The 25,727-nt window shown below is 45.5% G+C and overlaps 1 long non-coding RNA gene across 1 annotated transcript in view; it reads left to right on the top strand.

Annotated features, from left to right (window-relative positions):
* The window catches only part of LOC137541672 (uncharacterized), a 37,504-nt gene extending 22,194 nt beyond the window's left edge, over positions 1–15,310 (top strand). Inside the window, exon 3 of the long non-coding RNA XR_011025251.1 lies at positions 15,190–15,310. This is a non-coding gene — a long non-coding RNA (uncharacterized lncRNA). The remainder of the gene's footprint in view (positions 1–15,189) is intronic.
* The last annotated feature ends 10,417 nt before the right edge of the window (positions 15,311–25,727 follow it).

Below are 25,727 nucleotides of genomic sequence, written 5' to 3'. Positions count from 1 at the left end.
CACATTTAAGGAACTACTGGTTAGCCACAGTACTAGACCAATCCTATTTTTGGTTAACCAAGGAATCGGAATGTAATTGGGTACAAATTGAAAACGCCACTATTGAAACCCCTATCAAGAACCTACTCCTCCAATGTATCCTCCAAAAACCCCAAGACCCGGGTTCTACATTAGCCGTATCCGCCACATTGGAAGGGTGGAAAATATACCATACAAACCCCCTTTCTGAAAGATTCAAGCCCAAACCCCAGATCTTGAGCTCTCTTCATGGACCAAAAAGGGTATTAAGAAACTGAGAAATCTTTTCCAAGATGATACTCTTATGGCTTTTGATGGGATACATTATAAATATAACATCCCCAATATGGACGTTTACAAATTTCTAAGATTAAGACACTTCTTGACCTGCTATGACGTGAGAAAGCCCTTTGTACATAAGGAAATAATCCTTCTTTTTAGATACAAGAAAAGGAAAAAAAGGTGGGTTATCTATTCTCTATGGTATACTAAATTACTCTAATATTAAAGATAACAAAAAGATACAACAACAGCAAGCAGATCTTAAAAAAAAAGCTTCTCCAGGGAAAAATGGCTCACTGCCATTAGATGGAACAGCAAAGCATCAAAGTGCATCTCCCCTTGGGAATTGTCACAAAAATTACTTCTCTGATGGTATTATACGCCTAATCTCTTACACCAATTCTACCCTGGAGAATCTGAAGAATGCTGGAGGAGGTGCAGGAAAAAAAGCTTTTTCCTCCACATATGGTGGAGCTTCCCCTACCTAAACTTCTTCTGGAAGCAGGTATTTGCTCTCATAAAAATTATTACTGGTTTCCAACTTCCCTTCATACCTGAATTAACAATCCTAAATATAAAATTGAGCATTGCTCCAATGCATATGAGGGTAATTGTAGCTCCTATACTTATAGCAGCAGAAGTAATGATCTCAAGACTCTGGAAGTCCACACAGGTACCAACTCTAGAAGAGGTCAAATCCCTTGTGTCACTAAATTACAAGTATGAACATGCCTTTGCTATCTCAATTAACTTAGGGATAAAATGTCAAAGGAATTGGGCTGCCTGGGCACAACTCATCGAAAAATCACCCATTGAGCCACTTTAGCTAACTTGAACAGATATGCACGATTAGACCTTACCAGCATTGACAACTGCTGAATATATTACAAATAGCGGAAACTGCTACTTAAAATATATACCTAGTTGGACATTCTGATTCTAAGTATTTTGTTGAATGTTTTATGTTAAATGTTTTGGGTTGATGTTAATAAAAACAACCCACCCCCTCCCCTTTTCCCTTCTTTCTACCCCCTCTCCCCCCCCCTTCCCCTCCACATCCCTAACATACCCTTCCCTCCCCACATAAAAAAATGACAAAGCCTTGTATTGAAGACATTGGATGGATGTTTAAATTACTCTCATTATATACAATATGGAAAATTGTTAATACCTAAAATGTCCACCGACAATACACATATCCTGAGAAGTACATAAAAACCATTGGAATAGGCTATACATGTTCAGTGTGAATCAGTTAAGTAATAGTGAAAAAGTTTACCTTACATTGTAAAAACGTTTTATTACTATTTTACTGCAAAAAGTACCAATTGTATTGTATATGCCTTTCTGTGTAAATAAACCCCCCCCCCCCCCCAAAAAAAAAAAATGCAGTTAAAGGTATGCAGTGACTGCAAACAGCTGTTTGTGTAGTGACGGCCGTGCTGGACTGGTGCGCACCATGACGAGAGTGAAGGTGATGGCGGTTTTCCAGCCCATATCATCACCGGGCTGAGGTAGCTGAATGACATAACAGTGACTGTCCAGCTGATCAAATTTGGTCTGTCCACAATGAAGCAACGACCTTATCATCTTGGGTGTGCCCCCCACCCCCGAGACACTCATATAGCCATCGGTCATTGCTTCATTGTGATATGCAAGCCCCTTCACCGTGGCAAGGTAATGATCACGAAGGGGATTGGCACATGTACATGCGCCTTTTGTTTTGTTGTTGCAGCTGCACTGCAGCCAGAAAAAATTAGGCAGGCATGTACACGCACCAGAAAAATTATTATAGCGGCCGCTGCTAGCAGCAGCTGGCATTGCTCTCATCTGAGGCAGATGCACAAAAAAATTTCCACACCGCTGAGCCCTGGGGTGATGGCACCTTGGTGGTGGCGGCCGACAGTGTTAAGTGGGGTGCCAGAATCAGAGCAGGAGGAGGAAGATATGTTACGCTTCCGTGCGGAAGCTGAGAAAGATGGTGTTGTGTGTTAAATAGTCAACTACGTCCTGACAATATTGGGGGTTGAAGGCACGTGCCTTCTTCTGAACACTGTACTTTGGTTGAGGGCCACATGACACTACGACAGCACAACCTCGAACAGACCTGCCAGGTGGCCTGCCTCTGACTTTTGTTTTGTCCATATTGGGAGGGATGAAGTGAAAGGTATGCACTGAATTGACTAATACAATGTGCAGTCACACAGGTGCAGTTAACAGGTATGCACGGAGTGGTATCACACTGGGTGCACTGAACACACACACATTTGCTCACTACCAGTTCAAGCAATTTCCTACCTCTATCTGGTCAGCAGGCGCCAATCAGCCAATCAGGTGTACGGTCATACACCCTTTGCCTGCCATACCAAATCTAGCAGGAATTGCATAAATTAGCATTCAGGTGGGAGGCTCGGTTGGACGTAATCGTTATTACATCTTTTACAGGGACCACCGCGTGTAAGCATCTCCCACACAGTCCCCTCCCTAACCACTCACCTGTCAACCGCATCCTGGAAGCTGCAAAAAAAGAAATTTAATGTGTGTGTTGCAGTTAGCATTCAGTTTAGAGGCAGTGGGGGTGAAGTCCCTGGAAGTGAGAGTTCCAGGGCTCGCCCACATTTGCCTCTCGTTATCGCATGGTGGTTTGGGGGCCCCAGCTAGTGAGAGAGACCTGGGGCCCCCGGCTTTCGTGCGAACCAGTGTTTGTGCACTAAACACAACAGGTAGGTATATGCAGTGATGAGGTGGGTGCACTGAACAACAGGTAGGTCTATGCAGTAATGGGTATTACAATGTGCACCTGTCACACACAGACAGGTAGCGGACAGGCACAGTGGCACTGCGTGCGCTCAGCTCACGTAGGTAGGTGGGTGCACTGTGAACAACAGGTTGGTAGGTATATGCAGTGATGGGTATTACAATGTGCATGTAACGATTGGGTGCTGCAACTCAGACGTCTGATTATTGGGTGATCTGCAGTATCACCAATAATGCAGACCCTATACCTGATTATGTGGTGATCTGCAGAATCACCAAAGTATAGCTCACAAAGGTACTGTGTGATGGTGATTGGTGCAACAGTAAGATAGACCCTCCCAGAGGCTGGGAGGCCTATCACCACTGTACTTTAATAGTTTGACTGAACCTTACCAGAGGGGCTAGTAAGGTACTATCAGTACAGGTAAGACAAAGATAAAGCAAGGCCTTACCAGAGGAGCTGGTAAGGTACTATCAGAATAAGTGTATAATTTGACCAGACCTTACCAGTGGAGCTGGTAAGGAACTACAGAGCACGCAGTAATAAAGTAGATTCAAAGGCTTACCAGAGGGGCTGGTAAGATCCTATAGTAAATTATGACTAAACCTTTACCAGAGGAGCTGGCAAGGCACTAACAGGCAAATGACTGTATAGTTTGACCAGGCCTTTCCAGAGGAGCTGGAAAGGTACTATCAGTCACTGTAGGGAAAGGTAGCAAACCTCACAAGAGGAGCTGGTCGGTATGAAGCTAACAGGACCTCACCAGTGGCAAGGGCCCACTGGTGAGTGGATTGGTCGGGCAGGCAAGGTTTGGAAACAGAGAAACAATATCAGTACAGAAACGATAAGCAGGAGAATAGTAGGTAATCGGTAATCAGGCAAAGGTTCAGCAACAAGAGTCAGATAGGCAGAAGTACAGAATCAGTAAGCAAGTACGAGGTCAGAGTATAGCCAGAATCATACACAGGTAGTCAAATAATAACAATATACAATAGTCCTAGTCTTGTGTGAAATCCCTGGTTTCCTCCCAGATCAAAGCACACCGGATACTAGTCTAAGATCTGAGCTCTAACACAAAGTATTCACGACAGCAGACAGTTTGCGAATGGAGAACAAAGGCTTATGAAGCAGAGGAAGACTCTCAGCCGCGCCCACCTCAGAAACAGCCAATCCGAGCGGCGAGAGTCACCTCTGACGTCAGCCGACCGGCAGGTCAGCTGACACGCCTTCTCAGAGCATAAAGGTCCTGTCTCCGTGCGTGCCCGCGCGAGACAGTGATCCTATGAACAGATAATAGTACCGTTCCCGGCGTGTTAGACGCCGACGGAACGGATGAGGTCTGGGAAGAGGGAACAAAGGCGGCTGCGGGTACCCCTCTGCGTGTCCCCAGCCGCCATTCCTACCTGTCACACACACAGGTAGTCACTAAATGTGCTGGGCCTGGCAGTGGCACACACACAGTATGAAGTTTCAAGGCTGTCTATGCAACACAAGTGTCAGTGGGACACAGAAAAAAAAAAAAAAGATCACAAGAACAAGATTAGCTCTCAAAAGAGCTGTTGAGGGGTGCTTTTTTAGCAATAAGAATCAGCAAGGAGCGAGCTAACAAGTCTACACAAGAGCCTAACTAATCTTTCCCTATGAGAGTCTGCAGCAGCAGCAGCTGTCCCTTCTCTATTTACTGCAGGCACACGAGTTAGTAAAATGGCCGGCGATGCCTGCCTTTTATAAGGGGCGGGAGGCAGGGAGTGGCTACAGGAGGGAGTGTAGCCTGATTGGCTACAATGTGCCTGCTGACTGTGATGTAGAGGGTCAAAGTTGACCCTAATGGTGCATTATGGGGGTGAACCGAACTTACGCAAAAGTTTGCGGTTCTCCGCGATTGCGAACCCCTGGCAGTTTGCCGCGAACCGTTCGGGCCATCTCTAACACCTGGAGGGGGTTAGTGACTACAAGAGGAATTTTTTTTTTCAAAAAGACCTTATACTTTTTGGAGGAGAAAATCAATTTTAAAGATCTTCTACTGATTGTGGGAAATGTTCCAACCGCCACCGACTTTAACGGTTAATAGCAAAGCCCCCTTAAGTGGCAGAAACACCAAATTTGCATGGTAATGTTAAGAAGAAGAACAGTGGTAACAATGGGAAAAATTATTTTTTAAAAAGACCTTATACTTCTTGAGAAAATAGTTTTTAAAATTTCAAAGAAAAATAGTATACATTTAAATGTGTAAATGTTCTTAGGTTAACAATTCACACCTAGCAGTTAACAGCAAACACCAAATTTGGATAGGATATGTTAAAAAGATAGTGGGAAACAATATTTAAAAAAAATATTAACCACTTTAGCCCGAGAGCAATTTTCCCATATAGGCACTGCTCCCATTCATTCGCCAATAACTTTATTATTCCTTATCACAGCTAAATGATCTATATATTTTTTTTTTTTCAGGAAAAAAAATCGGCTTTTAGTGTATGCTAATTTTGTTTAGTAATCACCTTATTTTCTATGCATTTTAAAGGGAAAATAAGGGAAAAATTGAAAAAACAAACAAACTATTTCTCAATTTACATCCATTATAGCTTTACATCAAACAGTGCTGACTATACGTTAAACCCACTAATTTTATTTGCTTATCCATCCTGGTTATTGCAACATTTATTATTGATTATGTTCCTAGCACAACGTATGGTGAAAATATTGTATTTGGAAATAAAGGTGTCTTTTTTCTGTTTTTTGTTTTGTTTTTTGCTTTCTCGTTGTACACGATCAATGATTACAAGGCCTTTTTAAAAAAAAAAAAGAATGGTACTAATATACCCTCATGGCATAAATATTTAAAAATCCAGGTTCCTAAGGTAACAATATAGGTTTCTTTCATATTCTGTCACTTTGTTTTCATTTTACGAGTCTTTTATTTTGGTACAGAATATGCAAAATTGTATTTCTTTTGATTCAGTTTGTGACTAAAAGAAAATACAGGAGACATGTGCCTCAACCCTAAAACTCTTTAAGTGGAAAATCGGCGCTGCCCAAAAAAATAAACTGCATTTACCTGGGGCTTCTTCCAGCTCCTGGCAGTCAATCGGTGCCCTCGCTGCAGCTCCCCTCACTCCCAGTGTCCAGCAGTGAAGAGAGGCCCAATAACGTCACATACCCCACGTGACCCACGCCCTGGAGTGCACAAGAAGCTGACCCGGGCAGCGCGGATCTTCCCTTTAAACTCTATTCTACTACTTATCACGGTTAAAATGATACCACATATGTCTCTTGTAGTGTTGCTAAAACTTTCCCAAGTTTGATCTGATTCTGAAAATGACTGTTTATGTTTGATTGAGTTTGTCCCTACCTATTTTTCATGTGACGTGGCACACAGCTTTTAGACACTCCAAAATGTATTCTACAACTCGTCATGGTTAAAATGATAGCACATGTGACTCACACAAGTTCTCAAGACTCACCCTTTCATGCTCGCATACCCCCCTACACCAGCACCATAATATGTTCTGTTAGACACCCTCTCGCAGACACACCTATTGTCTCCACCCCCACCCTTTAGATTGTAAGCCTCTGGCAGGGCCATCTCCTTTAGTGTTTCCAGCTTGATTATGCAATCTTACTGACAATCACCCCTCTTGTGGACTAGAACAGTCTCTATTTTGACCTATGATACGATTATCAAATCATTTGCATGATCTTGTTTTGTTGTGAGTTTCCTGTATGTCCTACCTAGTGTTGGGCGAACAGTGTTCGCCACTGTTCGGGTTCTGCAGAACATCACCCTGTTCGGGTGATGTTCGGGTTCGGCCGAACACCTAATGGTATTCGGCCAAACTGTTCGGCCATATGGCCGAACTAAGAGCGCATGGCCGAACGTTACCCGAACGTTCGGCTAGCGCTGTGATTGGCCGAACGGGTCACGTGTAGTGTTGGGCGAACATCTAGATGTTCGGGTTCGGGCCGAACATGGCCGAACTCCGAACATAATGGAAGTCAATGGGGACCCGAACTTTCGTGCTTTGTAAAGCCTCCTTACATGCTACATACCCCAAATTTACAGGGTATGTGCACCTAGGGAGTGGGTACAAGAGGAAAAAAAAATTTAGCAAAAAGAGCTTATAGTTTTTGAGAAAATCGATTTTAAAGTTTAAAAGGGAAAACTGTCTTTTAAATGCGGGAAATGTCTGTTTTCTTTGCACAGGTAACATGCTTTTTGTCGGCATGCAGTCATAAATGTAATACATATAAGAGGTTCCAGGAAAAGGGACCGGTAACGCTAACCCAGCAGCAGCACACGTGATGGAACAAGAGGAGGCTGGCGCAGGAGGAGAAGGCCACGCTTTGAGACACAACAACCCAGGCCTTGCATGAGGACAAGAAGCGTGCGGATAGCAATTTGCATTTTGTCGCCATGCAGTCATAAATGTAATACAGATGAGAGGTTCAATAAACAGGGACCGGAAACGCTAACCCATCACAGATGTTCATTGTTCATGTTACTTGGTTGGGGTCCGGGAGTGTTGCGTAATCGTTTCCAATCCAGGATTGATTCATTTTAATTTGAGTCAGACGGTCTGCATTTTCTGTGGAGAGGCAGATACGCCGCCGATCTGTGACGATGCCTCCGGCAGCACTGAAACAGCGTTCCGACATAACGCTGGCTGCCGTGCAAGCCAGCACCTCTATTGCGTACATTGCCAGTTTGTGCCAGGTGTCTAGCTTCGATACCCAATAGTTGAAGGGTGCAGATGGATTGTTCAACACAGCTACGCCATCTGACATGTAGTCCTTGACCATCTTCTCCAGGCGATCGGTGTTGGAGGTGGATCTGCACGCTTGCTGCTCTGTGTGCTGCTGCATGGGTGTCAGAAAATTTTCCCACTCCAAGGATACTGCCGATACCATTCCCTTTTGGGCACTAGCTGCGGCTTGTGTTGTTTGCTGCCCTCCTGGTCGTCCTGGGTTTGCGGAAGTCAGTCTGTCGGCGTACAACTGGCTAGAGGAGGGGGAGGATGTCAATCTCCTCTCTAAAGTCTGCACAAGGGCCTGCTGGTATTCTTCCATTTTGACCTGTCTGGCTCTTTCTTCAAGCAGTTTTGGAACATTGTGTTTGTACCGTGGATCCAGAAGGGTATAAACCCAGTAATTGGTGTTGTCCAGAATGCGCACAATGCGTGGGTCGCGTTCAATGCAGTCCTAGGCCGAAGAGGTCATAGCCTAGGGTCACAAAACCTGTTTATTGGGCAATTTCAATGGTGGCGAGTCTGACGTACATAAATCGCAGCAATGGCCGTTAGCAACGTCTGAATCTCACGAAATGTCTCATGCAGGTAGAAGACATATTGTTAGACTTGGGCTCCAAAGATGGGTTCCCTACATCTCTGCAAACCAGAGTTACAGGGCTCCAAATTTGGTAAAATCCCCCATAGGCTTTCATTGGGCCTCCTATTTACAGTTCCAAAATCTCACATCTTTTCAAAGGGCAATTACTCAGCAGTGGCAAATTTTCTAGCATTGTAGGGACCCTTAGGGGGAACATGACTGGTGAGTTTCGGGCCCCTAGGCCGAAGAGGTCATAGCCTAGGGTCACAAAAACCTGTTTATTGGGGCTATTTCAATGGTAGTGATGGTGACGTACATAAATCGCAGCAATGGCCGTTAGCAAAGTCTGAATCTCACGAAATGTCTCATGCAGGTAGAAGACATATTGTTAGACTTGGATTCCAAAGATGGGGTCCCTACATCTCTGCAAACCAGAGTTACAGGGGTCCAAAATTGGTAAAATCCCCCATAGGATTTCATTGGCTCCCTATTTCACTTTCCAAAATCTCACATCTTTTCAAAGGGCAATGGCTCAGCAGTACCAAATTTTCTAGCATTGTAGGGACCCTTAGGGGGATCATGACTGGTGAGTTTTGCCACTGCTGAGCCATTGCCCTTTGAAATGGTGTGAGATTTTGGAACGGTAAATAGGAGGCCCAATGAAAGCCTATGGGGGATTTTACCAATTTTGGACCCCTGTAACTCTGGTTTGCAGAGATGTAGGGACCCCATCTTTGGAATCTAAGTCTAACAATATGTCTTCTACCTGCATGAGACATTTCGTGAGATTCAGACGTTGCTAACGGCCATGGCTGAGATTTATGTACGCCACCATCACTACCATTGAAATAGCCCAAATAAACAGGTTTTTGTGACCCTAGGCTATGACCTCTTCGGCCTAGGGGCCCGAAACTCACCAGTCATGTTCCCCCTAAGGGTCCCTACAATGCTAGAAAATTTGGTACTGCTGAGCCATTGCCCTTTGAAAAGATGTGAGATTTTGGAAAGTGAAATAGGGAGCCAATGAAATCCTATGGGGGATTTTACCAATTTTGGACCCCTGTAACTCTGGTTTGCAGAGATGTAGGGACCCCATCTTTGGAATCCAAGTCTAACAATATGTCTTCTACCTGCATGAGACATTTCGTGAGATTCAGACTTTGCTAACGGCCATTGCTGCGATTTATGTACGTCACCATCACTACCATTGAAATAGCCCCAATAAACAGGTTTTTGTGACCCTAGGCTATGACCTCTTCGGCCTAGGGGCCCGAAACTCACCAGTCATGTTCCCCCTAAGGGTCCCTACAATGCTAGAAAATTTGGTACTGCTGAGCCATTGCCCTTTGAAAAGATGTGAGATTTTGGAAAGTGAAATAGGGAGCCAATGAAATCCTATGGGGGATTTTACCAATTTTGGACCCCTGTAACTCTGGTTTGCAGAGATGTAGGGACCCCATCTTTAGAATCCAAGTCTAACAATATGTCTTCTACCTGCATGAGACATTTCGTGAGATTCAGACTTTGCTAACGGCCATTGCTGCGATTTATGTACGTCACCATCACTACCATTGAAATAGCCCCAATAAACAGGTTTTTGTGACCCTAGGCTATGACCTCTTTGGCCTAGGGGCCCGAAACTCACCAGTCATGTTCCCCCTAAGGGTCCCTACAATGCTAGAAAATTTGCCACTGCTGAGTAATTGCCCTTTGAAAAGATGTGAGATTTTGGAACTGTAAATAGGAGGCCCAATGAAAGCCTATGGGGGATTTTACCAAATTTGGAGCCCTGTAACTCTGGTTTGCAGAGATGTAGGGAACCCATCTTTAGAGCCCAAGTCTAACAATATGTCTTCTACCTGCATGAGACATTTCGTGAGATTCAGACGTTGCTAACGGCCATTGCTGCGATTTATGTACGTCAGACTCGCCACCATTGAAATTGCCCAATAAACAGGTTTTGTGACCCTAGGCTATGACCTCTTCGGCCTAGGACTGCATTGAACACGACCCACGCATTGTGCGCATTCTGGACAACACCAATTACTGGGTTTATACCCTTCTGGATCCACGGTACAAACACAATGTTCCAAAACTGCTTGAAGAAAGAGCCAGACAGGTCAAAATGGAAGAATACCAGCAGGCCCTTGTGGAGACTTTAGAGAGGAGATTGACATCCTCCCCCTCCTCTAGCCAGTTGTACGCCGACAGACTGACTTCCGCAAACCCAGGACGACCAGGAGGGCAGCAAACAACACAAGCCGCAGCTAGTGCCCAAAAGGGAATGGTATCGGCAGTGTCCTTGGAGTGGGAACATTTTCTGACACCCATGCAGCAGCACACAGAACAGCAAGCGTGCAGATCCACCTCCAACACCGATCGCCTGGAGAAGATGGTCAAGGACTACATGTCAGATGGCGTAGCTGTGTTGAACAATCCATCTGCACCCTTCAACTATTGGGTATCGAAGCTAGACACCTGGCACAAACTGGCAATGTACGCAATAGAGGTGCTGGCTTGCCCGGCAGCCAGCGTTATGTCGGAACGCTGTTTCAGTGCTGCCGGAGGCATCGTCACAGATCGGCGGCGTATCCGCCTCTCCACAGAAAATGCAGACCGTCTGACTCAAATTAAAATGAATCAATCCTGGATTGGAAACGACTACGCAACACTCCCGGACCCCAACCAAGTAACATGAACAATGAACATCTGTGATGGGTTAGCGTTTCCGGTCCCTGTTTATTGAACCTCTCATCTGTATTACATTTATGACTGCATGGCGACAAAATGCAAATTGCTATCCGCACGCTTCTTGTCCTCATGCAAGGCCTGGGTTGTTGTGTCTCAAAGCGTGGCCTTCTCCTCCTGCGCCACCCTCCTCTTGTTCCATCACGTGTGCTGCTGCTGGGTTAGCGTTACCGGTCCCTTTTCCTGGAACCTCTTATATGTATTACATTTATGACTGCATGCCGACAAAAAGCATGTTACCTGTGCAAAGAAAACAGACATTTCCCGCATTTAAAAGACAGTTTTCCCTTTTAAACTTTAAAATCGATTTTCTCAAAAACTATAAGCTCTTTTTGCTATTTTTTTTTTCCTCTTGTACCCACTCCCAAGGTGCACATACCCTGTAAATTTGGGGTATGTAGCATGTAAGGAGGCTTTACAAAGCACAAAAGTTCGGGTCCCCATTGACTTCCATTATGTTCGGAGTTCGGGTCGAACACCCGAACATCGCGGCCATGTTCGGCCTGTTCGGCCCGAACCCGAACATCTAGATGTTCGCCCAACACTAGTCCTACCTTGTATGTTAACCCTTTTATCTATTGTGCAGCGCTGCGTAATATGTTGGCGCTATATAAATACAATAAATAATAATAATAATAATAATAGTAGCAAACTGGTGGTGCATTGTCCACAACACAGGACAAATATATTCATCGAGTTAGGCTTAAGTGGTTGATTTTATTTTTTTTTTTTTTAATGTTCAGATAGTGGGAAATTTCCATCCAAAAATGGTGTGGGGTCCCCCTGTAACCCCTCATCTCCCATGCAGGCTGGGATAGCCAGAATGCGGAGCCCTGGCCGACCTGAGCTATACCAGCCTGCATGGTCCATGGTATGGGGGGGGGGGGGGGGGGCTCCAGGGGAAAGGGGCAGCCAAACCTTCCCCTCTCCCCCCAAGCCCTTGTCCAATCCATGGAGGAGGTGGGGCGATGACTCCCTGGGGGGGTTTATGGTGGCATCTGGGAGTCCCCAGGGGGACCCCAGATGCCCAGCCCCGTCCCAGGAGAAATGAATATAGGCCTTACCCATTTCCACAAAGGGTTAAAAAATAAAAAACACGACAGAGTTCTTTAATGTTCTTAATTAACCAGAAATACTTACCTGTACCTTTAAAAAAAAGTTCCCACGCCAATATCCTCTAATCTTGCGATCTTCAATTAAGTTGATTGAAGATCTCCAATGAGCTATACTAATTAGTTTAGCAGAGAATGCATCTGCATAGGATGCATAGCGCCGACTCCTGCTTTACTCCCCGCCTCCTCCTCACCTGTCACCCTCACCTAGCCTGGCACCTGGTGCACCCTGGAAGGGGGGTGGGCATCTGGGGTCCCCTTCTTAAAAGGGACTCCTAGATGCCACCATGACAAGGGCTTGGGGGAGAGTGGAAGGCTTGGCCACCCCTCTCCCCCAGAGCCCACTCATACCATGGACCATGTGGGATGGTATAGCTCAGGGTGCGAAGCTATCCCAGCCTGCATGGGGTACAAGGGGTTACAGAGAGCTCGGGAGGGGGGGGATCCACGCCATTTTTTGGGGGGAAATTTCCCACTATCTGAACATAAAAAAAATGTAATTAAAAAAACTTTTTTTTAAATATTGTTTCCCGCTATCTTTTTAACCAGTTCACCCCCAAGGGTTTTTACCCTAACGGACCAGAGCAATTTTCACCTGTCAGTGCTCCTCCTTTTTATTCCCTAATAACTTTATTACTACTTCTCACAAGCAAATTATCTATACCTCGTTTTTTTCGCCACCAATTAGGCTTTCTGTGGGTAGTACATTTTGCTAAGAATCTTTTTATTCTAAATGCATTTTATGGGAAAAATACAGAAATAATGGAAAAAAAGCATTATTTCTCAGTTTTTCGCCATTATAGTTTAAAATTAAAAATTCTCCTCTGGATAAAACAAACACTTTATTTGCCCAGTTGTCCCGATTATTAAACCGTTTAAATTATGTCCCTATCACAATGTATAATAACCAAAAGACAAGATCATCTGTATGGGCAAATAATCAAAAATAATAAGCAAGAATTAATGCTTGCATAATCTTTATTAAACACACTGAAAAAAAGATAAAAACAATTAACATTGGGTGGCACCCATTAGAGGACACTGATACAATCAATCAAAAAAGTTGTTGCACCAAATACAATGTGCAAAGTGCAGATAGTGTACTAAACAGAAATAACAAATGAATCAAAGCTGACACCTGAGTACCAATGATCAAAAAACATATAAAAATGCAATGACAAGGTGGAAAAATTATAATGGAAACAGACCATTATAATTTTTCCACCTTGTCATTGATTCATGGTGTTATGTTTTTATTTAGACTCAGCTGTTAGCTTGTCCCATCACAATGTATGGCGACAATATATTATTTTAAAATATAGGTGTTATTTTTCTGTTTTTTGGGGTGGAAGTGTAATGTATTTATTTTATTAATATTGTGTATTTTACATAGTATGTTTGTGCTTGTGTGTAATATACTTTTTGGCCACAAGATAGCGCTAGTGAACACTCTCCCGTTAAGGAAGTGATCACTTATTTTTTTTTCACACTTTATTAAACTTAAACAGTTTCCTGTTTTATGAATGGAGGTGGCTGCTGTTCGCGGTCACGTCCATTCACTTCAGGCATTGTGATTGGGTAGAGGACCGCTCGGTCCTCTTCCCCAATCACTTAACAAGGGATCCCGATAGAAACGGCGGCAGAAGCGGCGCGGACACGTGCCGAGCGGCGGCGGGAATGCACGACGTATTAAACCGTCATGTTGCAGTTAATAGGCTAAAGCATGACGCTTTAATACGTTACATTGTCATTAAATGGTTAACATATCCTGCAAATTTGGTGTTGCTAGGATGTAAGGGGCCTTTGCTATTAACTGCTAAAGTCGGCGGGAATGGTTTCCCTATGAACTGTCATTTACACATTTAAATGTATACTATTTTTCTTTGAAATTTTAAACTCTATTTTCTCAAAAAGTATACGGTCTTTTTGAAAAAAAAAATTCCTCTTGTAGTCATTGTCCCCCTCTACATACCCTGCAAATTTGGTGTTTCTACTCTGTAAGGGCCTTTGCTATTAACCGCTAAAGTCGGCAGGCGTTTTAATTTTCCCACGGTCAGTGCCGTCGCTTTTTGTGCAGGAGAGGGGAGAGGAATCAATCATCGGGCACCATGGCACGATTGATTAATTCCTGGGCTAACGATCCGCGGCCGGGAGCGCGCGTGCAATTGGCTGCAGGAGCGCGCATGGCATCTTGGACGTAGCCACTACGTCCAGGAAGCTTAAATGATTACATCTTTGGGACATCCGCTGCTTCTGTTGATCAAATCTGGTGTCTAAACCTTTGATCTTGGGAAATAAACCTGACTTGCCACCAGTTACCCTAAAAATTGCTGAATCCATCTTTGAGCCAAATAACAATTTTCCATCACATGGTATCCTTGTCCAACTGGTTTTGTATGGTGTATCCATTGCCCATGGTCTGAGCCACAAGGCTCTCTTTGCCATGATTGAAAACATAGCTTGACTACTACTCTTTATGACACCCAGAGCCGCTTCACCTACAAATTCCGCAGCAAGCTTGAGTTCTTTAAACGATGAAGAAACTGACTGTATATCCATGTCTCCTGAAACTGCATTTTCCACTTTACCAATCCACACTTTGGTCACAGGCAGAGATACCGCTGGCTTTTGCTGCATCAGCAGATGGCATATACATACATTTGAGATCCTGATCAAGTTATCTATCCAACAGGTTCCTGAAAGAAACAATCTTCAAGTAGCACTAGCAAGATTATATTCCTTGCTAGCCTCATGACTGAACATCAACCACTGGGTACGTGTCAAGGAGACTACTACCCTGCTCTGCAAGAGGAGACATCTTTTTTAATCAATTCCTTAATGAAGGCTTTTTGACCATCTTAGAACACTCATCTTCAAAAATGTCTTTAACTTCCTCCATCCGGGGAAAAAAAAACTTGATTTAACCAATTCTTTATAATATCTCTTTAGATTTTTTACTAGTCTCTGCATCTATCAATCCAATCGCCAGCTTGACTCTGGAGATAAAAAGAGGGATTAAAGAAAAGTACAACAATAACTCTCCATCAATCGACAAGTCTGAATCTTTGGCTAAATCTTCATTACTTTGTGATAACCTTGAAGTTGATGGTAACGATCCCTCAGCTTAAGTATTAAACCATGTTGGACACTATGGCACAGTTTGTTTGTTTAATTAAAGCGGAATGAAACTCAGCATTTCTTCTTTGCTCTAATAGATTATTTACAGCATATTATATACAGCCAGCAATTTTTCTTTTTTTACTAGAACAGCGTTTAAAGGGTTACACACAGGAATTAGAAGCTTTCTGCCAGCAAAGCAGCATCCGAAGGCATCCTAAGTGCAGAGAATGTTATCTTGTATTTAAATGTATCAAGTGAGGAATGTAAATAGTCACAGACCGCAAACTGTCAGGACCATGGTCATGACATCACACTGTGGGAAGGGTTTCACCACAACATCAGCCATACAGACCCCTTTATTCGAGAAAAGGTAAAGCTTTCTCATGGTAAAAGGGTTATCAGCTACTGATTGGAATTAAGTTCAATCCTGGGTTAAAATAAGCTCTTTAACCACTTGATGACCACAGCGCTAACCCCCCGTAACGACCAGGCTGTTCATTGCAGCACTGGGATGTGCAGGCTTTTCAGCCTCCTGCACAGCCCAGCTAAAGAGCCCAGCGATCGGACTCACTTTTTTTGTCCCTAAGGGGACATGCCGCCGGCGGAGTCCGACTGCTGTGGCAGTTTGTATTTTTTTTCCTTAGCCTCTACGAGGCTCTCTCTCCCTCCCTCCTCCTCCCCCCCTTCCCTCCTCCCCTCTGGTGTCTAAATTGGAACAGGACGGTGATCTGTCCTGTTCCGCCTCTCATAGGCATCAGCCTATGAGAGGACAGCGATCCCCTAGCCAGTCGGAGGCCGGGGATCGCCGATCTTGTACAGCGCTGCCGGAGACCGCAGTGCTGTACGGGTGTAAACAAAGGGGATTTCTTTTCCCTTACGTTTACAAGCAGCCTGCTAGCCGCGATCGGAGGCTAGCAGGCTATTCATGGAACGCCGCTCCGTGAATGATCGCGCATGCGTGCACCCGTTCACTGGGAAACTGCAGCCCCAGGACTTGACGCCAATTGCCGTTAGGCGGTCCTGGGGCTGCCGCCGCGTTCACGCCCATTGGCGTAAGGTGGTCCTTAGTTAGCTAAAATAAGCCTGATCCAATAAAAGTTAAATACAAAAAATAAAAAAAGCCTGACCTACATATTGCTAGTGACCATCTCTAAACTCCTAATTGAATGCACAGATAGAGAACTCACACAGGCCCTAGTTCACACTGGGAGCTTTTTGGTAGCATTTTTCTGATCGCCAGCAATCAGCAAGAAGCTGTTTTTTAACTCTACAGGAAAGCGATTTAGGAATGATTGCGTTTTGTGATTCTGTAACATTAAAATGCAATCGCTCCTAAAATGCTGCATACGCCATCAGCAAATTGCTAATCACTGGCAACCGCTACAGTGTGAACACTACCATTGACTTGCATTAGCACAGAGACGGGACAAGGTCCTCCAGCACCCAAGGCTAAGACACTAAAGTGTGCCCCTCCATCCATCCCTCCCACCCCAGCCGTCACACACTGATTGCTATTAGACTAAGAGGCGCCCCAGGGCTCCCAACACCCTATTCTCTAGTGATCTGGCTTGCAGTCACAGCTATGTATCCCCTTTTCCTTATTTATCTCTGCTTCAATCACAATAGGAAATGATAGCGAAGTTAGTTGTGTGGCCCTCCTACACTGCACCCTGAGACTGGAGCCTCTTTCACCTCTGCCTCGGTCTGTCTCTGCATTAGCAGCAGCAGTTTTCTGATCGCCAGTGATCAGCAAATCGCTGAAAAAACGCCCAGTGTGAACTAGCCCTTATTATTTATAAAGCACTTACATATTACGCACATCTTACCTCACTTAGACGATTGCCTGACAGCAGTGTTTCTTAACCACTTGCCGACCGCCCACAGCCGAAAGCAAAGTGGACGCCGAAAGGACCGCAATACGCCCATCGGCGGCGGGTCCTTTCTGCATGCGCGGGGAGCAATCGCGTCACTGGTGACGTGCCCTGCCCCCGGCAACTGGCTTCACCCACCCGTGACGACAACCCGCCGGCCGTTCAGAAGCGATGGCAGGTTGTTAACCCCACGATCGCCGCATGTAAAGCGTATAATACGTTTTGTAATGTATACAAAGCGTATTATACAGGCTGCCTCCTGCCCTGGTGGTCCCAGTGTTCGAGGGACCACCAGGGCAGGCTGCAGCCACCCTAGTCTGCACCCAAACACACTGATCTGCCCCCTGACCCCTGATCGCCCACAGCACCCCTCAGACCCCCCCTGCCCACCCCCCAGACCACTGTTTGCACCCAATCACCTCCCTAATCACCCATCAATAACTCCCAGTCACTATCTGTCAACGCTATTTTTTTATGTCCTAAACTTCCCCCTGGGGGCTCCTGATCACCCCCCGCACCCCTCAGAATCTCCCCAGACCCCCCCCCTGTGTACTGTATGCATCTATACCCCCTGTAATAACCCACTGATCACCTGTCAATCACCCATCAATCACCCCCTGTCACTGCTACCCATCAGATCAGCTCCTAACCTGCCCCTTGCAGGCATCTGATCACCCACCCACACCATCATATCGCCCGGAGACCCATCGTCAGATCACCTCCCAAATGCATTGTTTACATCTGTTCTCTCCTCTAAACACCCACTAATTACCCATCAATCACCCATCAATCACACCCTATCACCACCTGTCACCCATCAGATCAGACCCTAATCTGCCCCTTGCGGGCACCCAATCAACCGCCCACATGCTCAAATTTCCCTCAGACCCCCGCCCCCCTTATAATTTTGCCAGTGCATTATTTACATCTGTTCTTTCCTGTAATCACCTATAGATCACCTATCGATCAGCCCGTCACCCCCTGTCACCACTGTTACCCATCAGATCAGACCCTCATCTGCCCCTTGTGGGCACCCAAACAACCCCCCACATCCTCAGATTGCCCTCAGACCACCCCTTATCACCTCCCCAGTGCAATATTTACATCTGTTCTCCCCTCCAATCAGCCACTGGTCACCCATCAATCACCCCCTTGTCACCACCTGTCACTGCTACACATCATACCCATCAGATCAGACCTTCATCTGCCCCTTGCGGGCACCCAATCACCCCCCCCCCCTTATCAATTTGCCAGTGCATTATTTACATGTGTTCTTCCCTGTAATCACCTATTGATCACCTATCAATCACTCTGTCACCACCTGTCACTGCTACCCATCAGATCAGACCCTAATCTGGCCCTTGCGGGAACCCAAACACCCGCCACACCCTCAGATTGCCCTCAGACCCCGCCCCCCCTTATCACCTCCCCAGTGCATTATTTACATCTATTCTACCCTCTAATCACCCATCAATCACCCCCTGTCACTGCTACCTATCATACCCATCAGCTCAAACCCTCATCTGCCCCTTGCGGGTACCCAATCACCTGCCCACACCCTCAAATAGCCCTCAGACCCACCCTGATCCCCTCCCCAGTGCATTGCTTGCATCTATTCCCCCTTCTAATCACACCCTGAGACACCTATCAATCACATCCTGTCACCACCTGTCACCCCCTAGCAACCTACCCATCAGATCAGGACCTAATCTGCCCCCTGCGGGCTTCTGATCACCCGACCAAACCCTCACCTTCCCCACCGCAATGACAGGATTTTTTTTTTCTGATCACTGCTGGTTTCTACGACTTATTTGTGGCTGAGACCAACCGTTAGGCCACACAATACACAACTGACAATCCAAGAAGCTACCAAGCCCAGCCTTTTCGGTGGAAACTACTCCAAGTTTCCAAACGTAACATTTTTTTGGGGCCTTCTCCTTAACATGGGTCTAGTCAAAAATAATGTATTGCGGTCTTATTGGTCTACGCACCCAATACATCACATGCCCATGTTCTCTGATGTCATGTCCAGGTCACGATTTGAGAACATCCTGCACTTACTGCACTTTAGTGCCAATACAACCTGTCATCTAAGAGGCCACCCTGCTTATGACCGGTTCCACAAAATTCGACCCCTCATAGACCACCTGTCATCAAAATTTGCAGATGCTTATAACCCTGAACAGTCATTTTGAGGCATTTGGTTTCCAGTCTACTCACGGTTTTGGGCCCCTAAAATGCCAGGGCAGTATAGGAACCCCACAAGTGACCCCATTTTAGAAAGCAGACACCCCAAGGTATTTCGTTAGGTGTATGATGAGTTCATAGAAGATTTTATTTTTGTCACAAATTAGTGGAAAATGACACTTGGTGAAAAAAAAAAATTCCGCTAACTTGACAAAAAATAAAATCTTCTATGAACTCACCATACACCTAACGGAATACCTTGGGATGTCTTCTTTCTAAAATGGGGTCACTTGTGGGGTTCCTATACTGCCCTGGCATGTTAGGGGCCCTAAACCATGAGGAGTAGTCTTGAACCCAAATGTCTCACAATGACCTGTGAAATCCTACAGGTACTCATTGGACTTTGGGCCCCTTAGCGCAGTTAGGGTAATAAGTAGTATAATGTGTTTTGGGGTGTATTTGTCATTTACAGAGATTTCTCCCACCCAGCATGGGTATGTGTAAAAATACACCCCAAAACACATTATACTACTTCTCCTATTTTTACATTCAGAGTCAAAGGGGCCCCATCAGCACATAAACCAGCCCTCGCCATCCTGTCAGCGGTGGCTGGTTAAAGGGACTCTGAACAGTGCAGTAACTATGGAAAGATGCATATCATTTTAAAGCTCTCTTTCTCCTCTTTCCAATGATACATAAACCACCACCCTATGCCTTTAAGTTTTCGCTATTTTTGCAATCAAAATCGCGGCCACAGCAATTTTGATCGCGAAAATAGCGAAAACTAAAAGGCGTAGGGTGGCAGTTTAGCAGTCATTGGAAAGAGGAGAAAAAAAGCTTCAAAATGATATGCATTTTTCCATAGTTACATTGTATTACACAGGACAACTTTTCTCCAAAGTCGGCAGCTCGATTCAGCACAATGCAATGAAATATAAGGAACCCAGGGGGATATAATTACAAACATCATGCCGGTAGGTGTGAGGATGTAATTAATTAGTTGTGGGTATGCTTTAAAAAAGACACTGTAGGGGGGCCAGGGGAAAAGGAGTTGAACTTAACCGGGGCTTCTAATGGTCCCCCGCAGGCATCCTGTGCCCGTGCTGCCACTACCCAATGCTCCGCCTCCGGTTCACTTCTGGAATTTCAGACTTTAAAGTCTGAAAACCACTGCGCCTGTGTTGCTGTGTCCTCTCTTCCCCTGGATTCACCAGGAGCGCACGGCACAGACCATACTGGGCCTGCGCAGTACGCTCCTGGTGCCGTCAGCGGGAGTGAGGACACGGCAACGCAGCAGCAGTGGTTTTCAGACTTTAAAGTCTGAAATTCCAGAAGTGAACCAGAGGCAGGGCCGGAGCATTCTGAAGGGGCTGCGCGGGCACAGGTAACTTCAACTCATTTTCCCCTGACCCCCCTACAGTGTCCCTTTAAAGGCATACCCACAGGCACTGCTCGGAGTCCCCTTAAGGGCTCTGCCTCTGACACAGGAGACCAGGGTTCGAATCTAGGCTCTGCCTGTTCAGTAAGCCAGCACCTATTCAGTAGGAGACTTTAGGCAAGTCTCTCTAACACTGCTACTGCCTATAGGGCGCGTCCTAGTGGCTGCAGCTCTGGCGCTTTGAGTCCGCCAGGAGAAAAGCGCAATATAAATGTTATTTGTCTTGTCTTGTCAAATTATGCCATACGCTGCTGGTTGTCTTCAGAGCCAGGCTCTCCTCCTAGGTACCCCTCCTGCTACTGTGCGCTCTGCCGCTGCCCACTCCTCCCTCCCTTCCCACAGAGAACCACAGCTGCAGCAAGAATGATAGCAGCAGATGGCAAACTATATGTTCAAATGCTCATTCACCTATCCATGATCCAAGCGATAAGAGATCCTGTCATCTGAAACCCATCTGTCTCTTCTACAGTGCAGCCGCTCGCTCTGAACTTCCTGAATTGCAGATCAGACAGGAAGTAGTAATAGTATTAGTAACAGAGCGGCAGCACTCTAGAGGAGACAAATGGGCTCCGGATGACGGGACCTCTATTGCTTGGATCGCAATAGGTGAATGTGCGTCATCTGGTGCTGTCATTCTCCCCCGCTGCGGATGCCTTCTCTGCTGGACTATCGTATTCACTGGGATGGAGGCTGCATGGTGGCTGTCTAGTTTGGGAGGAAATTGGTTGTTCGGTGGTGGGGGTGGTTATGTAATTCTGTCTGGGGAACGGCTTCCGGTTTGGCGGTGTCCAGAGCTTTCTGCTATTGCCAGGCTGGAGAGGCAGGGGGAAAGTGCTGCTGCTGTGATATCTGGCGCCCTATTCACAGGGGTGCCCCAGCCCCTGAGTGCAAATGTCCCAGCCATTCATCTCTCACTCTGCATTGTGCACCCACAGAGGAAAGCGGGCTGTTGCCCATAGCAACCAGTAGCTCGGCTGCCCCGATGTGTGCAGTTTCAATGTAGTTGGGAAACGTGCTTTTTTAACATAATAGGGAAAAAAGAAAACCCTTCAATCCTTTTAGGGGTCATCCACTTGACCCCGTCGTATACTATGATATGTAGAAAGGACCATATAAGTAGACTCATACAGGATTTTTTAGATGCAAAAAGTATCAAATGCTTTATTGTCACAAAATAGAAAAAAGTTCTTTGTTTAAAAGTCTCTGTGAGAGGTTCCTTGCGAATACATCCAATACGGAATTATAGCACAGACATAGACTTAATCGTAGGCTTTAATGCAGTCAGAAAAAAGGCAACGACACGTTCGTTTCGGGCCCAGAAAGCCCTTCGTCAGGCCAAACTGCAGAAAATACTGTCTACAAAAAAAGCACATAGTTGGAAAAACGTTAACCACATTAATATAATGTAAATAAATGTTCCAACATCTCACAGAGAAAAAAAACAGAAATCTGTGTAAGTGACGAAGTGTACACACCGAGTCCCAAAATGCGGGTCTCCACACTCGTCCAAAAGGAAGAAAAGAAAAAGTGTCAAAGAAGCAGAAGAACACCAAGAGAAGTCAGTAAAAGAATGACCCGGCGTATCGACAACCAAGCAGGCTAGTAAATATCAGTCTGCCATCCAGCCTAGGGTCTACTATAAGAAGAGAGCCAAGGGAGAGTAGAAATGCAACAAAGTGACATATGGCAACTAACACACAAGGGTCTATAAATACCGGCCCCATTGTTGCCAACTGTCAAAGGAGAGATTACAAATAAGACATCAAGTGCATAGAGGCATAAATGTGTAACTCTCGGCAAACCTGCTGATTCTGTAGATGGAACGCGACACTGAAGGAGCAAGGAAACATCTGAACCAACCAGATGTAGAGTGCACCCTAAAAAGGAGGTTTAAAAGCAACAAAGTCATCTAGCTGCTTAAAAGATTAAAGCCAAAGAATGGGAAAATGTAACAGTAATTATCCAGCATGGTCGCGTGTGGCCACACACCGTAACACAATGTATGCCCAAACTTCGTCCATAAGAAAATATGTCTCACTCATATATGGTATAAAAAACAACCGGAAATAGACCAGCGTCATGTACTCAGGACAATGGGTGCCACAGATATAAGTATACAAAAAGTGTAAAAAGGGCCACACCATAGTCCAAAGACACAACACATAGCTCTACTAAATGTAATAACCTAGAGGTTTATGGACCAAGGGTCCCTTTAAGAATAATATAACAACAACCTTGAACCACTATCATCAAAGGGGAGGGAGATAGTACCATATATACAAACGAATAGCTACAGACTACCACTACAGGCATCAAAGATGCATAATTGTGGCTGGGAGGGGGCCAGTGTGACAAACAGTAACACCGTATTACTCCCATAACCCTAAAACACACTGACATAAGACCAGCAATATAAATATGCGTGCAGAGATTTGTCATAACACACATGCAAAGATTCATCATAGACACCGTAAGCGTAAGCATTAAATAAAGATAGTACTTACAATCCTAATGGCCAAGTAGGGCATAAGATAAATGCGTCCGGCTGCTATGAAAGGAGTGCAAATACTAATGGCGGCAGCTGGTTTAAATGGATTCCGGCGTCTGATAGGACGCACCACGCATGTCAGGGAGTGAAAGGGAGGGTGGGGAGGGCAGTAGCGTCCAGCGTGTCACCGTAACCACGCTGGAACGCAAACCGGAAGTGACGTCATACGAAAACCGGAAGTGACGCGACCAGCGTCACTCCGGTATTTCAAATGGGCAGAGTAAGCGCTGATGCATCAACAGGTCTGCCAACCATGCTGGAGCGCAAATAAGGAAACGCCCAGCACCCAGATGGACAGCAGCACCGCAATGATGCATCTGCTGAGGTACAAATGAGGGAGCGCCCAACATCCAAGTAGGCACCAATATTAAAGTGAAGCACCATCTGCACAGTGACCCCATATCCCAAACCACTTTTGCAGAAGCAGTACCAGAGCCACCAGACTCACAATGGTCGTTAAACATGCCTATATCCCATAAGAGCAGTCACCACCCATTATGAGACTACCAGGGGGACCGCAAGTGAAAACCTATGGGAACCATAAAGGGTAGGTCACAAGAAAAGAAAATGAAGCTGAACGCACATATCCATGGCTCACTCTAACCTCCTATAAGGCACAGCCGCATCTGGGTAGAAAAGACACAAATTGCAAACATTGGAAAACCCCTTCATGCCCGACCATGGCAAAGATCATATTCCAAATACAGGTCCAAGATCAGCAAGGGGTGCGGAAAGCGCCACATCTGAAAAAGATATGAGAGAGACATGAGAGAAATATGAGAAAAACAAGAGATTGTCGTTAAATAGCATATTCGCCTAGAGATGTAATAACAATAGGACATGTCACTGAGGCCTGTATTCCGCATTCATGCCCCACGGGGCCAGGGTCTGGAGGGTCTTAATCCAGCGAGCCTCCCTGTGCAGCAGGGTCGCCCCTCTGTCACCACCCCTTCTCAAGGGGGCGACAACCTGCAGCACAAAGAAGCGAAGCTGATTTGCAGCATGACCCATCTGTACAAAGTGACTCGCCACCGGTGAATCTATTTCGGAGACAGCCTGACTCCGGCGATACGCCACATTGATTCTTGATCTGTGTTCAATAATTCTTTCCTTAACTGCTCTCGTGGTTTCACCCACATATAGTTTACCACAAGGGCATTTGATGGCATAAATCACAAAAGAAGTCTCGCAGGTGGCATAATGCAAACATTTTATTGGATGTCCTCGCATCGGATGATTAAAACTCCTACCTCTAAAGACCAATTGGCAACAAGAGCAATTAAGGCAGGGAAAAGTTCCCTTTTTGGTTGGCGCTAAGGTGGTTTGTAAACTAGTCCTACCAGAGCCCAAATCAGCTTTGACTAGATGGTCCCTTATGGACTGGGCCCTCTTGTAGGCGATCATGGGTGGCGATCTGAAAGCCGGTACTTCAGACCCCTGAACTTTCAAGATGGGCCAATGTTTTCTAATAATGGCAGATACCCGTGGTGATATTGTGTTAAACGAAGTGGACAGAATCAGGCGGTCGCCCCCATCCCCAGATCTCGCCTCCCGTGGCTGTAGTAGATCAGATCTCTCGCATGCGAGGATCCATTTTTTAGTACGTTCCACCAGACTCCTAGGGTAGTTTCTATCAAGAAACTGATTAGCCATCCCTGCCATGCGTTCGGCACTCTTAGCTTCATCGCTAACAATGCGTCGGACACGCATAAACTGCGATTTCGGTAACGATTCGTGTAAGCTCTTAGGATGGAAACTTCTGTAATCCAGCAGCGTATTCCGATCGGTGGGTTTGGAATATAGGTCAAAGGATAGCAGCCGCCCTGTCTTACACACATCAACATCTAAAAAAGCTATTCTATGTGTTTCTACACTGTATGTGAACTTCAAAGCGGATGATGCTTTTTGAAGTTCATCGTGGAAGCTCTGAAAAGAAGACAGGGTCCCGGACCAAATTAGAAAGATGTCGTCTATATAACGACGCCAAAAGAAGGCGTGGTCTTTGAATAGAGAATTTTTGTAGACCCAGTCCTCTTCAAACCTCTCCACAAAAATATTGGCATACACAGGTGCTACATTGGAGCCCATGGACGAGCCTCTCAATTGTAAATAGAATGCATCTTGGAAGAGGAAAAAGTTCCTCTCCAAAACTAGCTCTAACAGAGTCATAATAAAATCTATCTGAACACTTTGCACAGTGGTATCTGCCAACAAACAAGTTTTAACGGCCTCCTTACCTTCAAAATGCGGAATACAGGTATATAGAGATTCAATGTCAAGTGTTACAAGGAGGCAGTTGTCATGAGGAAGGATCAATTCGCCC

The sequence above is a fragment of the Hyperolius riggenbachi genome, chromosome 12 (genome assembly GCF_040937935.1).
Source record: "Hyperolius riggenbachi isolate aHypRig1 chromosome 12, aHypRig1.pri, whole genome shotgun sequence".
NCBI classification, from domain to species: Eukaryota; Metazoa; Chordata; class Amphibia; order Anura; family Hyperoliidae; genus Hyperolius; species Hyperolius riggenbachi.
The sequence above is the reverse complement of the archived record's forward strand: the minus strand, read 5'-3'. Positions and strand labels throughout refer to the sequence as shown.